Genomic DNA, 13,841 nt, shown 5'->3' with positions numbered 1-13,841 from the left:
TGAAAGGGAGTGGCAAATTGAGTATAGGACAAGAATGACTATAAGGGGACAGAATACAAGGGAAGACCTGGAGACTGACCAGTTTGATATATTTGTCAGTTTTCTTATCCCATGGATGGTCAGAGAGAGTTATATGCCTTTGTAGTGATGTACTGATCTTACATTTTTGTGTTTGCCCCATAAACTTTGGGTGATTTTGCCTTGGACTGTCCAGGTGTAAAGTTGTATGTTGAAGGCATACATAACAGATTTAACAGATTAACAGTTGGAAGGGACCTTATAGGTCATCTAGTCCAACCCCCCAAGCAGGAGACCCTCACCATTTCTGACAAATGGCAGTCCAATCTTTTCTTGAAAGTCTCAAGTGATGAAGCTCCCACAACTTCTGAAGGCAACTTCTGTTCCATTGGTTGATTGTTCTCACTGTCAGAAAGTTCCTCCTTATTTTCAGGTTGAATCTCTCCTTGATCAGTTTCCATCCATTATTCCTTGTCTGGCCCTCAGGTGCTTTGGAAAATAGCTTGACCCCTTCCTCTCTGTGGCAGCCCTCAAATACTGGAATACTGCTATCATGTTTCCCCTGGTCCTTCTCTTCACTAGACTAGTCAGGACCAGTTCCTGTAACTGTTCTTCATATGTTTTAGCCCTCTTGTGATGGTCTATAGAAGGTAGAAATTCATGGTGCTATCCTGGCTTAAATGCCCAATTCTTATCAATCTCAGAGTATGTATGCTTCTCGAAGGCTGTTCTTAATTAGTATGCTTAAAAGAAGTCTGTTCCCATTCATAGGATTTACAAACAAACTTTAATTGAAGTTTCATTCTGATTTTGATCGCAGGAACAATTTGAATTAAATGGATAGCCCCAAGTCGGTTGGATAAATAAGTAGTATAAGATAAGATAAAGGAAAAGGGATTACGAGCCGAGGTGGCGTAGTGGTTAGAGTGCAGTACTGCAGATACTTCAGCTGACTGCTAGTAAGCCACCCAGAGTCCTCGGAGAGTGGGCGGCATAGAAATATGACAAATAAATAAATAAATAAATAAATAAATAAATAAATAAATAAATAAATAAATTACAAAGGTTAAGGATCAGAGCTGAGAATGGAATCACACATGATTAAAAAAAAATATATGCTCCATTGCTCTATAAAGTTGACAATGCTATATATTATGCACCAATTGACAATTGGGTCATTTATAGTTGCCAGTTCCCTATTCCCATCCAACTTCTGATGAATCACAACACCCAGCAATCACATCCCTTTCATTTTAACACAAAGCAGCAAGCAAAAAGTGCATCTCTGGCAAAAGCCATGGTTGGAAGGCCATCCTCCACGAAACAGATTCTCATACATACAATTGCTGTCATTCAGCTACTGATAAAAGGGCCCTCATTAGATTGAGAGCTTTTATGAGTAACAACCTATTGTCCTTACTTTTTCTCACAGAACTAACTAGGTGCTGCATGTTACCTAAATATTAAATAGGGCTTTGCATGCTTCAAAACACGGTTCAGAAAAAAAACTATGTGAACTATATATGGGAAGACAGCATCTTTATTATTCATCACAACTGGCTGTTTTCAAGCTTCCATGCAAACCTGAAAAAAAAGATGCTACTGCTTTAAAAGTTGCATTAAAATAGCAGTTTCTTTTTTCCCCAAGGTTCATGCAAAAGCTTGAAAAAGTCAGCTTGCTTTAATGAATACCAAAGAGAAATATGCCATGTGAGCTGCAAAGCTCGGCTTCTTAATCAATTTTGAAACATGCACCACCCTACTGAATATTTAACTCTCCTGGATATGAAATTGTCCAGATAGTTAGGACAGAAAGGTCTATATAACTTTTAATTACCAACTGTAGCCAAATGAATTTTTTTTTGAATCTATTAGATAGCGACTAAATTTGGTTGACATGCTTACCTATGCTTGTGGCTTAATCAAATGAATTTCTTGAGTGACAGTGAACTGTAAATTAACCATAAATAATAGCATGTTTTGATAGCAAAATTAGCAAAATTATGGTTTGCTAGTTTGCAGTTCAACGTGTGGTACAAGCCATTTGCAATTTAATCTGTCTTGACTTAAGCAAGGCAGAGGACCTTGGCTGTCAATCTGGGAAGGCCTTTGCTAAATAAGTGTATGGGGGGGGGGAGTTTTATTTAAACATCCCAGCAGCCTGTGTGTGTGTGTGTGTGTGTGTGTGTGTATGTATGTATGTATGTATGTATGTATGTATGTATGTATGTATGTATATAAAAATCTCCCCCTTTGGTCAGAATTTCACCTCCTGCCACAAAATGGGAGATCAAGGTATGTTCTGCTCCTCCTGAATTTGGCTTCTATCACTGACCTAGATAGGAGTGGTGATCAGGTATGCCAATACTACAGCACAATTCACAATTTAGATTCTTCTCAATAAAGGAACAAGAATCCAACACTTCTGGATGTTTCCCCCTTGCAACCCTCCCAATAATGAATACATTATTTAAAAGCAAGAAAGCAACCCTCATTATCATATCTAGAAAATTACCCCCGCTCCCCTGAACCAGCAATTTGCCTGCCATGCAGCTCCGCTCTGACTTGCCCATTAATTACAGGGATGAAAAATCATTTGGAAGTCAGGAAAGGAAACTAATTGGATCTCCCACCACCACCAGTAAGAATTAATGAGAGATGAAGAAGCAATAAGAAGGTGGGATCCAGAATCATTGGAAAGGGTCTACACTGGAATCCTTCTCTTTCCTTTCCTGTGCTTCCCCTGTTTTTCTTTCTTTCTTTCTTTGAATGATCATTTAGAACTATAGCCACTCATCTTCCAGTTAGCCTGTAACCTACAGTATATTGTCTGTTGATTGTAAACCCCAGCCAGTATTATCAGTAGCCCCATTGATTGGAGAAGCTGGAACTGTCCTCTGACTCCTCCAAAACAGTTCTCAGTGGAAAAACTGCTCTAGAGTTGGTGCATCATGGTGGCTAAGGATATGAATTATGATTCAAGTCTTGCTTTTGCCATTAATGGTGATACTAATTATCTAGTCAATTACTTAGGCAAACCCCATCTTCAGTAGGTAGGTAAACTGTGCTGGCCTGCCTTATAAAGTTGGAGCAAGCTAAATATACAAATCCTTTGAATATCTGAAAGTGCTACATAAAACATGCTAAGTATTATTATAATCCTCTACACTGAATACACATTAGTGGGAGCTCAGAGCACCCAGAAGGAATTCACGATTTAAGGGCTAAAAGTAGCCCAGTTCAAGGGCAGGGCAGCTTTATGAAGAGATCGATTTAAGTTCACACTTGACGTGATACAAGAGATCCATGAACAAGTTTTTCTTTTAGAACTTAGATGGCCTGATTAGAATCAGAAGTATAGTTTCTGTGCAAAATGGAGTTCTTCCTCTTAAGTTCTTTCCCCCCCAATAAACTGGCTGTACTTAGAATTGACATAAAATGAGTTCCCTCTCCCACAGCCCTGCCCTAAATCAGCAGTGGGCTGTGGTATAGTTGCTTTTAATTTCATACTAATGGATGTTGGAAGGCCTGTTAATGAGAGTCAGGCCATTGGACAGTAGATGTTTTCTATCCCAATGTTGCAGGTAGCAGAATTGCAGCCTGTGAGAAGAGGCCATCATATCAGATGGATTGCTACCTTGCGCCCAGCTGAGGTTCCTGTTTTAGAAGAGGCAGAGTTCCAGCTGTGTCCTGACCTTGATTGCTGGAATTGCTGATGAGTGGGAATCTGACACTGGAATCTCGGGGAATAAGACTCATTTCATAGCAGCAGAGCTATCGAATTTCCTTTGCCTTATGCATTTCTTGCTTAATCCATTGGCTCCATGATCTTAAGAGATGGGGATTTCTGCTCTAAGACCTATGAGCAAAGAGTATAAGGCTATGTAAATGAACATTACCAGCCTAGCCTGACACATTCCTTTCCCATGTGCCAGCCCCACTCTAAACATGTTTGTATGCTGGCAGTGCTGATGTACAGAGGGAATTATGTGCGTTATGGAGGATGCATAAAACAGAGCTAGTTTAGTAAAGTGGTTCAGGCGTCTTGAAGCCAGGAGGTTTGAAGCCAGGAGACCCTGAATTCTAATCTTACATGAAACACAAAGCCAGCTGGATGACCTTGGACCACTTACTCTCTCTCGATCCTGGGAAGGAAGCGATGGCAAGCCACTTCGGAAAAACCTTGCAAGGAAACTGCAGAGACGAGTCCAGGCAGTCACCAAGAGTTAATTGTGGCTTGTGACTCAAAGGCACCAACACCCACCCAGCTCTGCCCCACAAACATGCATACTGTACCAAAGAAAATTCATCTTTTTCATATTCATCAATAGGATAAAAATAGGTTTTTACATATAATTGCATATATTCATGTGGGCATGTGAAAATGAAGATATATGTGTTAGATGTGTTAGACTATATATATTATTGTGATCCTCTTCTGTACATGAGCCAAGTCTGAACAAGAATATCTATTTAAATGAAACACCCAACATATGAAGGTGAGCAACTCATAAAACTGCATATTATTTCTCTACACAAAATCATTTCAAAGGCACACCTCCATAAATCTCAGATTATAACTACTGATGTCTATTCTATATCTTTCCTGCCAAGGATTGAAAAAGAGAAAGAGGTTCCCCTTTATCTCAGTCTGTAAATGCTTCCAGAGGGGGAGAAAAATTAAATTGTGCTATTGTTCCAGTAGATGCCCAGAAACCTGAAGGCAGACCCTGAAATCTAGCTGTTGAAGTGCCAATGTTATGTTAATTTTCCTCTGTTTGTGACTGAAATGATTGTGGTTCTTTACTTTCCTTTGGCAATTAGTTCAAGATGGGCTAAATGCAAGTCCAAGAACAGAAGAAGACATTCTCCTTGGGGAATCGTTCTTCCATTTCATAGTTTTTAACTATAATCAGAGCATCTGGATTGGAGTAGCCTATAACCCCCAACAATAAATTAAAAAATAAAAATAAAGACATCCATGTTGCCTAGCTGTAGAGTTTGAGTGACAAGGCGCTACAAAGGGCTGCTCAGTCTTCCATCGCTTCAGAATTAGGCTATCATCTAATTAAGAAGATCTTAGTTGATTAAGCATAATGAGTTTTAGTTGATTAAATAATTGATTACTCAATTAATTTTGCAAATGAGTTAGGCAATTGTTCTAAAACAAACAGCAAAACTTTGATTTTGATTTTGATGCCTGTGCCACAGAAGAGTGAAATGTACACTTGGTCACTCCCTGTGTTAAAGATGAATTAAAGAACTAGTTTTTCTTTTAGCTGATACTGCTCAGTATGTACATACACACCCATCATACTGCCCACCTCATCTATTTTTTTAAAATTACATTTTGCAGATTCCAAAAAATGTGTGTGTGTGTGAGAGAGAGAGAGAAATAGTAAGCCAAAAAGTTAAAGGTATGAGATAAAAGCAAAATGAAATCCAGTTAAAATTAGTTTATATCAACTCCATTCATTATATCTCTGTATATCTTCATATCCTTGCAAATATTGTTGCTTCCACTACATCCACACACCAATTCCTATTTCGCCTTTTGTTCTTCAATGCTGATCATTAAATGCCATTGAGCTATTGGAATTTGTTACCATAGGAAGTGGTGTCATTCAGAATAGCTAAATAAAGGAATTAAATCATGGAGGAGGAGGAGGAGATTAATATATACTAATCAAGGATATATATTGTCTCCAGTAACATGTTATATATTGGTTTTATATTTCCTCCACATTATTCATCCATTCACATGGTACTCACCAATACAAAAAGAAAGAGTAGCTTGGCATTCAAAACTTCATGGTGAGCTTCCTAGAATATTTAACTGGTCAATATATCTTCCTTCTTCATTATTAGATTGCCTTTATTTCTCAGAGATGAGTTCATAAAATGCATTAAGCAATGTTGTAGTATAATGCTAGTCAGTGTTTTAAATTGTGGTTAGGTGTGTCTTAACCAGCATTTGAAGTCATTGTTTGTTCTAGGCTAGTTTTCTGTAACCAATGTAGCATTTAAACCCAGACTATTTGCTAAATTAAACAATCATAGCCACTTTTTTTGGTAAACAAAGTAAGAAGGAGAAACTACTATTGTTTTTAGAAGTGCATCTTTGCTTTCTCCCTTTTGTTTTTCACTTTCTGCAATTGTAAATCTTTATGGGAAATGCTGCAAAGGGTGCTGGGATACTGGATGGAAAGGAGGGGAATGTTAAAATGCAGTGAATGTAGTTTGCCATGTCATTTAAGGAGTACCCACTGAAAGGTCCATTAATTGGGTTACATGATATCACCATTGTACTGGATTTGCATGGAATCATATTACTGGTCCAGAGGTGGCCAACGTGGGGCCCCACCCCAAATTTTGTTCGATTTGCATTCCCATCAGTTGTAGTCAGCTTAGGCAATGGAAAAGGTATTAGGTATGACCACCAAAGACTTCCTGTGGAAGAGGTTTTTTCAATTTTGTTATTTGCAATCCATTTACATTTCAGAGACTGATGCTATGATGGTTTACACAGAGAACAGATTACTTCCTTGAACTGTGACTCTCCACCAACATGCACATTTGAATGAGGGGTGGGAACGTTTCCGACAACCATTCAGTCTTTTTATGTATCCTTTTGTTTCTGCGCCCGCGGAACATATTCCAGCTTTCTTCCACAGCGAGCAGATTTTGAGCAGAAAAGAACCAGATGACAAATTATGAGAATTAAGACCACAGTGGGAGTAAGCTTAGTCCTGCTGATAGAATGCCTCTGAATTAGAGAATGAAGCACTGAAATCTGTTGCGATATTAAACAATGACATTTCATGCAAGTGTTTCCAAAGAATGGCAGATTTGGTGGGTACAGTTATATCTGTGCCAGCTGCTTTCTTGTTCTCCATGGGTTGGATCCAGAGTTAGAGCAAACCAATTGAAATCAATAGGACAGTCATAATTTATTTTAATCCCATTGGTTTAGCCTGTCTGGTCTAGGAGTGACTAAGTCTCTACCAAGTCACTGACTCCTATACGGGGGTGGTGAGAATCTGTAAGAGTTTTGCCCATATTGTTTTTGTGTGTCTTGTTCTGCAGTACTAAACAATTATTACACCAATTTATTGCCTGGGTGCTTCAACAGTATCTTGGGGGCAAGGCTATTGCTATTCCCTGCCCTTCTCCTGCCATAGAGCCACAGGTCTGTAGATCAGCGGTGTGTTTTAAATGCCTTGTTATGTCTTTGTAAAGGGCAAAAGTGTGCGCACAGCATAATCAGACCATTAAAGCAGTAAGACACAAAGATACACAATAGCTTTTTTTTCTGACTGTTTTTGAGAGGTTATCTTTTCACCCTTTTTTCCTGACCGTTCTAGTCCTCATATAACTGAACACTTGGAAATAAAAAACCACTTATAGAATATTTTTAAAAGGTCTCTAGGCAGCAACAAAGTTGAGAAAAGATGTAAATTACTAATAACAGCCAAGCCACAAAAGATATCAATCACTTTAGCCAGAGACCATTCAAAGGGCACACCCCCACAGCTAGCAAAGCCATTAAGATAGCAATCATCTGAGGATGCCTTGATGGCTTCTTGAAAGGCAAAAGGAAGATTTGCAACTACTGTCTGTCTTGTTGCATTTTATAACCACAGCTACAAAAATAATGTGCAAATTCATGTTGGTGATAATCCATATCTTTAAAAAACAAGTACTGTAGTTCCTTTGAACATATTGGGAAGTTCAGGTCTCCAAAGCCGACAGATAAAAGTTGGAATGGACATTATGTAATACTACGTTTTGGCTCTTCCTGTTTATTTTCTGTTCCGTTCCTATTTTATTGTTATTTTATCTTTCAAAGGGAATGCTTTTAAAACAATCTATCTATATAGGGGACCTATATATGCACTAATTCTATCAGCTTTGAGATTATTATTTTTCTGGGATCCTTAGCATATTCATTCTCCAGTTGGCACATTCCAGATGTGTTGGGAAAATAACCCCCACACTTCCTAGGGAACGTGACTACCAGAAGTGCAGTCTGCTCTAAAAGCTGGTTTTCTGAATATAGATGGATACACTTGGATTCCCGTCTTCCTCAGCTTCAGAACAACATGCATTGATACAAAACATTCATGTGTTGCCATCCTTCTATTTCTCAGCATGAACTCTTATCAAAATAGAAAGTGTTGCTGAATACTTTTGAATTTCAAAGCAACTCATAACAGGTAGCGGCTGAAGACAAACCTGTTGCTGTTAAGGAAAATTTTCTTTAATTAACTAATATATGACTATTTCACAAATCAGGGGAAGACACCGTCAATACATGATAGAGCTACAGCAAAAATGAATGTTCAGAACGGAAATTGAGAGAGAAGAAGAATATTACAGATAGACAAGATTTTGCTTTCTGCGAAATATCGCTGAGAATACTAAGGTATTTCAAGTAGACTCTGAAAGCAGGAAAACTCCTCAAAAAAATAAGTTACATAGTCTCCAATTCATGCACCACTGGCAGAAGCGACCATAATGGAAAATAATGGAGTCTGCTCACCATTATTCAGATGCCATGAAATACAATTAACTTTGGGTGTGCAAATTCCTCTCTTCCCTTTCCAACCAACCGTGGGAAGGCTTTGGTTGCTATTGCTGCTATTTTAGATTAATGGAAGTTTAAACTTTCCTTGGAAATTTAACTACAATTCATTAAACTATGGCTATTCTAAAACCAGCCAGTTTCAACTCCATTTGAATTTGGCTTGATTTCATTTAACAGAGAAATCACTACTTGTCTTAATGAAACTACAATATATCCTCATGACATGTGAAGCATTGGCACAGAAGTCAGGTCTGCTGCTAGCTACAATCCTGCTTTCTACTTCCCTAAATTCATTGAACTCAGCTTGTTATCTGCAAAGATAACATTTTACACACACACAAACACAAAAGCACTCTCAAATCACGTGTATAGACAATTCATAGTCTGGTTATAGGACAGTCTTCTACTTGATCAATATAGAATATCTAAAGAGCAACAGCTGGAATATTGAACAGCTTCCTTTCTAATAGCCTGACTACACTGAAGCTACAGAGAAATGTACTGTAGTCCCAACCTATATTTAACACCATTCATTTTCACTTACTAACCAGCTGCTTTGGAGGCCTCTGTTAAGGAAGAAGGGTGGAGTCGTGCAAATATTGCAATAAGTACATGAATACAATAAATATATTTTTAAAAATATTTTAGAAGTCCTTTTTAGGTCTAGTTTCACAAGAGAACAGGTACAATTAAATATATAAACTTCTTCTTTGACTTCTGTTTACAGTAACTGCACAGATCAGTATGTGATCAGATAGCATGACCATCATGTTTACTGATAATATCCTTTATTGAACATCTGGACTGTTGTGTGAGAAAAAGTAGTTTCATCAGTAGTGACAGAAAGGATCAGGTTTTGCTCCTGATGCTTCCAGTCAAAAGAATGTGAGAAAGCAACCCTGTGGACAACTGTAGACAACAGCAGCCAGCTAGGGGAGATCAGGGACAGGCAATTTTGGGGGCTGGTGAGATATTTGAGAGTGTGCAGTGTGCTCTCACAAAAGAGCTGCTTTGCCTGTTCACAACATGGTGGCCGTTCATGGTAGAGTCATTCACAGAATTGTGCATTTAGCAGAGAGCCAGTGTGGTGTGGGGGTTCAGATGCTGGGCCAACATTGGAAAGACTGGTTCAAGTTGATGCTCAGCCATGGAGGTTCCCTGGGGGACTTTGGGCCAGTCACCTCTCTCAGCCCTACCTACATCACAAGCTTATTGTGGTGAAAAATAAGAGGAGGAAGCATTATATATCCCAACTATGTGCCACAACAAGTATACCTCTAGCCAATAAGTGGTGAGTGGTGAGATTGCCCCCCCCACACCCCATTTATTTTCTGCCCTGGGTTTTTGGACCTCTTCCAAGCAAAGCACTGAGCCGCCCCTCTCCTTTCCAATTTTATTTCCTAAGAAAGTGCCTACAGATTTCAGAGTCATTCTTTGTAAATAAAAGGACACTAAAGGTTACTCATTCCCTTTGTAGCATGCCAGCTTCTTTGAACAAATATTAAATAAAATAGCATTTAAAACATTTAAAAGAACAAGTTGAGCAAAGCCAGGGGCATCTGACAGAGTAAAGAAAAAAAATCAAGATAATGGCAGCAACTGTGCAATGAAAGCCCCCCCTCTTTTTTATGCATGTCGCATGCATAATGTACATGTGGAGAGGGGTTGGCTTTGATTTATTAGAGTATTATTTGTTCAGTGCGTGAAACATGAAATCCTTTTTCGTAGAATTTATGTTACTAGGTTTTTACACTGCACTGGTTTGTACCAGTAAAGATAAGTGGTATTGGGATAAAAATAATTAAAATCTTGGGGTGGATATTTCTGTGTATTTAGGACTGATAGATGCATATATCCTGTTCCTTTCCTTTTACCTGTATTTTAATATTGAGCACTTGATGGCCAAAATATTGTGGAAAATGGAAATTAAATTGGGCCTATGGCATTAAGCCGCGGTTCAGATTTGAAAAAAAACTGTTCTGGTTATACTTTAGCTATAAACTCAGCTGGGTAGTTATTTGAGATTTTTAGTTGTAATCAACCATATTGCCGTTAACTGAGAGTAACAGTATCCCTCTCAGATATTTGTAGTGAGAATGATATTTAAAAAGCCTTAAAAGTGCTGTACATAATTGTTTACAGATAAATAAAAGAGATTACTAATAAAGTAATTTTCCTCATCCAAGGTGTTGAATGTAGTGTATTTGGCCCTTTTCCAACATGTTAGTAAAGGTGTTACAAAAAGGGAGAATTTGCTTTAGCTACAATTGGTTTCTCATTATGTTTCTGTTTTTAGCTTCACAGCATGGTGTATATGCCACTGAATATGCCATTTTAAAGTTGCCAAGCCAGGATTTTCAACTACAAATCCTGCAGATTGTGGGGTAGTTCCCTCATGCTATTTGTTATGATCCAGACTCCTCTTTGTTTACAACTATCATGCCTAAAAACATCTAATTTATTTTGCTATAAATGTATTCCTTTGACTTCAGACATCTTCAGAGTACTTGGGGAAAAACTCTAAAGCCCAAGGTGAAAGTGGATGATTTCTGAATGGAAAATGCAATATAGCAGAAGGTAGTGCCAAACCTTTCCTCTGTCTGCTGTTTTCCCCAAAGCTCCTTATCAGGTGCTTCCCCCCTACCCCCCATGGCAGCTCAGATTCTGAGCCATGGAGCCTTGCTGGGGGCAAAAGAGCTGAGGATAGAAAAGCAGAAACTGCAGGAAAAGGTTTGGTGTTGGCCTCCTCCCAAACCCCTACTTTTTCTACTCAAAATCATTGCCTCTTCCTCCTGCATTTCACATCATTTGAAGTGGAGAAATGAGTTCAGGGTCTGCATTCAGAGACACAAGAGGGAGGCCTGAGTGCTGGTGGCCACTGGATTCCCTCCCTCTGATGACCTCAGGTAATCAAGGCTTCAGGAAGTCACATCATAAAGAGGCAAGGGATGGCATTCGCGGGAAGGTCTCTGTGGCCCGAACGGTGCTACCTTAGCTTTTAGGTCAGGGAGACTTTAAATACCTTGTGGTCTGGTTATCCAAGCCTGGGGAGATCAATACCATGGTATTAATCAAGGTTTCTGCAGACATTTTGTTTCTTATCTTGGCTAGGCTTTCTCCAGGCTACTGTTCAGAAAGGCGTGGGGCGGGGGGGGGGGAGGTTGCCTTACAATGTTTAAAGTCTATAAGATTCAAGAAGATCAGTTGGTCTTGGGCGTTTCCTAGAAAATATCACTTAGTTGTTGGGGACAGAGGTGATATTCAGCAGGTTCTGAGCAGTTCTGGAGAACCGGTAGTGGAAATTTTGAGTAGTTCAGAGAACCAGTAAATACCACCTCTGACTGGCCCCACCCCCATCTATTCTCTGCCTCCCGAGTCCCCAGCTGATCAGGAGGAAATGGGGATTTTGCAATAATCTTCCCCTGGAGTGGGGTGGGAATGGAGATTTTACAGTATCCTTCCCCTGCCATGCCCACCAAGCCACGCCCCGCCCCGCCACACCCACCAAGCCACACCCACAGAACCAGTAGTAAAAATTTTTGAATCCCACCACTGGTTGGGAGTGATATTATCTTCATTTTGATTGATCTTCTGTTTGTTTTGGATCTGATTTGGATTAGGCACCTGACTGAGTGGTAGATCGTCCCTATTAAAGGAATCTTTCTGCATTTTAAAGCTTAGCAGTCCAGATCAACCCTATCGTCCCACCCTGATTTAAGCTTTTCTCTGACCCCTTAATTTTAAGCCAGAGCCTTCTTTGGGATAAAAGTTTCTTTACATCAGAGACTATTCCATTTAGCTCTTATGATTGCTGCCTTGAGTGGTCCAGGCCAGCCACAAATACATAGTATAGCAGGCTGCTAATTGTTTGGCTTTGCATAGCTGCTGTCCCCAAGTTTCCAAAAGTGTATTAGTACTGAAGCGGTGCCTGCAGGAATGGTCTACAGGTAGTCCTCGAATTATAACAGTTCATTTAGTGACCGTTCGACATTACAACATCACTGAAAAAAGTGACTTATGACCATTTTTCACACTTATGACCATTGCAGCATCCTCATGTTCACATGACCAAGATTTGGACGCTCGACAACTGGTTCATATTTATGGCGGTTGCAGTGTCTCCCAGATCTTTTGCAACCTGTTGACAAACAAAATCAATGGGGGGGGGGAAGCCAGATTCACTTAACATCTGGGTTATTAATTTAACAACTGCAGATTCACTTAACAGCTGTGGCAAGAAAAGTCGTGAAATGGAGCAAAACTCACTTAACAAATGTCTCACTTAGCAACAAAAAATGTGGGCTCAATTATAGTCGTAAGTCAAGGACTATCTGTATTTGTGCAAAAGCTGGAGCAGGCCAGCAAAGACATGCAAACTTGTTGGCTTCTTTCTATACTCTGAAAAGTAGTAAACTTCAACTTTCAGTTCCATAGAAGGAAACAGAGGATTTCATATGACTTCATGCTTCTACCTATTGCTGCTTACTCAGACTCCACTTACTCAGCAGAGCTTTTGTGCATATTTGCTGTTGGCTTTTCATCAGAATAAAGCTACAGGCATGAGGGTTGATTCCCATTGATCTAAAATGGCCTTGCTCTTGAGTAAACACGCATTAGATTGCAGTGTCACTAAGTTTTTTTTTGTTCCTCCAAAGTTTCAAGAGCTGTTTGCACATTACGCAGTGAGAACGACAAGTTTCCTAGACTATGCATTCAGCATGGAGGTCAGCAGTGTGCTGTATTTTTTTGAAAGATGAGCCTGTGTGATACATAAAGTTATCATATGTTTAACATTTGAAAGGAACATTGAAAATCTTTAGATGTACCTCAGATACACAATAGGTGTAGCAGCCCTTCCTTGTACAAAGGGAGCATAGGTTGATACGTTTCTCTTTGTACAGCCATTCTGTGGATTTGGAAGCTGTGTTTCACGTTCAACAGTTTATGATGTAGAAATAGGGGTGTGGCCAATGGCCACTGAACACAAAACTGAGGACAAAGTAGAAACATGCCAAGCTCTGAAAGCCAGGCATGTAGACAAAGGTCAGATAGGCAAAGTTGGGGACTGGTTATTCTATTGGTTAGAAAAAGGGAGGAGCAGGTAGATAGCTCTGCTATAACTAAGACTCATTTCAGGGCAGCCCTACAACAATTGTATTATATGGATGGATGGATGGATGGATTAGCGGCGCCTGACCAAAAAAAAAAAAGAAGAAAATCTACTATAAGTAGGTTT

General features: G+C 39.4%; 1 protein-coding gene across 8 annotated transcripts in view; it reads left to right on the top strand.

Annotated features, from left to right (window-relative positions):
* The window catches only part of ADGRL1 (adhesion G protein-coupled receptor L1), a 142,699-nt gene that overhangs the window by 16,633 nt on the left and 112,225 nt on the right, over window positions 1-13,841 (top strand). The window contains exon 1 of one of the 8 annotated variants that reach the window (XM_060688621.2): window positions 6,516-13,833. The exons of the other annotated variants lie outside the window; for them this stretch is intronic. The gene's annotated coding sequence lies outside the window, so the exon portion shown is untranslated. Of the gene's footprint in view, window positions 1-6,515; window positions 13,834-13,841 lie in introns of those variants that run through there. 8 annotated transcript variants of the gene reach the window in all.

The sequence above is a fragment of the Pantherophis guttatus genome, chromosome 2 (assembly GCF_059756535.1).
Source record: "Pantherophis guttatus breed Tessera chromosome 2, ASM5975653v1, whole genome shotgun sequence".
Classification (NCBI taxonomy): Eukaryota; Metazoa; Chordata; class Lepidosauria; order Squamata; family Colubridae; genus Pantherophis; species Pantherophis guttatus.
This window is presented reverse-complemented; position numbering and strand designations above follow the sequence as displayed.